We start from the raw sequence: 3,085 nt of genomic DNA, 5'->3' as shown, positions 1-3,085 counted from the left end.
TTATAGAATAAATATAGAATAAAATTATAGAATAAATATAGAATAAAATTATAGAATAAGTATAGAATAAAATTATAGAATAAGTATAGAATAAAATTATAGAATAAATATAGAGTAAAATTATGGAATAAATATAGAATGAAATTATAGAATAAATATAGAATAAAATTATGGAATAAATATAGAATAAAATTATAAAATAAATATAGAATAAATATAGAATAAAATTATACAATAAATATAGAATGAAATTACAGAATAAATATAGAATAAAATTACAGAATAAATGTAGAATAAAGTTTTTCATTTGCATATTATTTTATAATTAGTCGAAAAATTCAATTAAAGCATTAAATTCGATGCAAAATGATCGTTTTTTTCCGATTTTTGATTTTCTTTTTCTTTGTGACCTTAATATGAACAAATTCAGATATTTCAAATCAAACTAATTTCTATATTTATACATATACACCACTAGAATTAAGTACAATTGTAATAATATCCATATCGAATCCAATTATATTAATACAATTATACAAACGCTGGAAAAGGAAATATGCACTTCAACAGTTAGTTTTTTTTTTTTCAATTTTTTTAAAAATATTCTTCTAGATTTTTTAAATTTTTTCTTAATTTTTTTTTTTGATAAACAAATTCATTGGTTTTCCAGCAATAATTATTGTGCATGACAATGCACGAAGGAAAGAGTATTGTTGTAATCTTTCAAATGTTAGAAATTTAAAAAATAAACCAATAAATTTATTGATGAATAATTATGAAATGTATAAAATATCTTACTATCTTAATATCACCCTAAAATTAATATGAAGTCAAAAAAAAAAAAAATGATTATTTTATGTCATTTGTCAACAATTCGCAAATCACATGGAATGTTAGATGTCAATAAAGATTTGGTCAAATTATTATAAAATATATTTCATTTAATTATTAATCAATTATTACCGTATTTTTATTCTACGATCATCTCCATGCTCCCACTTTGCATATTTGGTTGTTTTTATATTGTGCTATTCAACCCTTTCTCTCTCTCCCTCTCTCTTTCTCTCTTTCTTTCTCTCCATATTTATGTTAGAAAAATATTATTTAAATTATCCACCGATCAAAAAAAATATTTCAAAAGAATATCATTGATCATGTAATGATGAAATGCTACTACTATCCCTATACTTTTTTTATATGAATCATATACTTTTTTATAGCTATAGCAAATTTGAATAATTTAAAAATGACAAAAAATAATTTTAAAAATTTATAAAATATTAATTTGCTTAATTTTCATAAAAGACAGCATCATTATGGAAGAAAAATTGAAAAAAGAAAAAAAAAGGAAAAGAAATTTATTCATTTTGATAGCTTAATGGATGATATATTTTTTAGGCTTTCTTTTTTTAATTTACACTCACATCTTATATTTCAGATCATTTGTAGTTTTTAAAATTTTGATAAATATTTTGGTAAATTTGTAATGACAATTTTCATTTGTTGTAATTTTGTGATTAAAAAAGATCGTAAAATGAATTTTTCATTTTCCTCTTTTGTTTCTTTTCCTCATTTGTTGAAATAAATCCTGCAAGAAAATGAAATTGAATAAAGTCTAAAAAGATATTGATTGAATCAGAGGTTTCAATTTTAAAGTAAATTTTTAAAAACTCAACTAAAAATTGAGAGGAAAAAAGCGATAAAATTTTAGAAAAAAATATTCAAAAAAACGGATTTTTTTTCTTCGAATTTGATAATGTTTATGTTTTATATGCTATTTTTAAAAGGGATAAATCAAGCTAAACTTCGATGTAATTGATAGTAATCAATGATGATAGTTGAATGATTGAAATTATCTTTTCTCTTTTGCTCCATTTCATTCATTTTTTCATTTACTTTTAAAATTGCATCCTTAAATAAGCTTAGTAATTTTAAAAAAATTTTTTATTATCTTCCATGATATGATAGTATTGTAATTATTGTGTTGAAATTGTAAAGTATCTAACAAATGATGCAAAATTTACTTAAACCGAAGTACTATTTTATACATTAATTGCAATGAACCTAAAACAATGTATTGCTTGTTAGCCTTAATTACGTGATGAATTTAAAATAAAGTATTGCTTGTTAGCCTTAATTACGTGATGAATTTAAAATAAAATATTGCTTATTGGCCTTAATTTGTGATGAATTTTAGAGTAAAATATTCTTAATTACGTGATGAATTTAAAATAAAGTATTGCTTATTGGCCTTAATTTGTAATGAATTTAAAATGAACTATTGCTTCTTAGCTTTAATTGTATTATAATTATTTAATTATTATTAATTTATTTCTTATAGTGCTAGCGTTTTGTTACTGGAAATGTCAATGAAATTGGGATCACAACATACTCATATTCAATTAACAAGAAAAACCATGCAAAAGACAAATCGTCAACAGCAAAGGATTATTTTACAGGTCAGATGACAGTTATTTTTTTATAATTTTTATTGAAATATTTACATATGTTTTTTGATATTAATCATTAGTTGATTCTTCATTTGCTCACATATTGTTTATTTCAATTGATAATTGACAAATTTATTCAATGATACAAATGCAAGATAGGAAAAAAGTATTAATATAGGTGACGTTTAATAACTTTCAATAAAGTTAATACTTTAATTAACAATTAATTAATACTTCAGTTAATCAATACTTCACTTAAAATCTTTAATTAATATTTCATTTAAAGTAAGTGATGAGAAATAATAAATGAAATAAATAATGCATAAATTCAATGGTATATTAATTATGGCTTAAAAATTTGTTGATTAAAAGATGAAAATTTAAATTCAAATGATGCCATCAAAGATATATCATCAAAAATGGTTTGTCTAAATTATTAAAAATAGAAAAGTGTAAAAAAAATTTTCCTACATTGGTTTTTATTGAATATATATAAAAAAAAATATTAAAAACCATATTTATTTGCTGCAAATGTTTCTTCAGTAAAAAGAAAAAAAAGTTGAATATTCTAAATTAAATATTTTAAATTGAATATCGATGACTAGTTACTGTTTAAAAAAATAGAATATCTTTTC

The sequence above is a fragment of the Loa loa genome (assembly GCF_000183805.2).
Source record: "Loa loa unplaced genomic scaffold supercont3.391, whole genome shotgun sequence".
NCBI classification, from domain to species: Eukaryota; Metazoa; Nematoda; class Chromadorea; order Rhabditida; family Onchocercidae; genus Loa; species Loa loa.
This window is presented reverse-complemented; position numbering follows the sequence as displayed.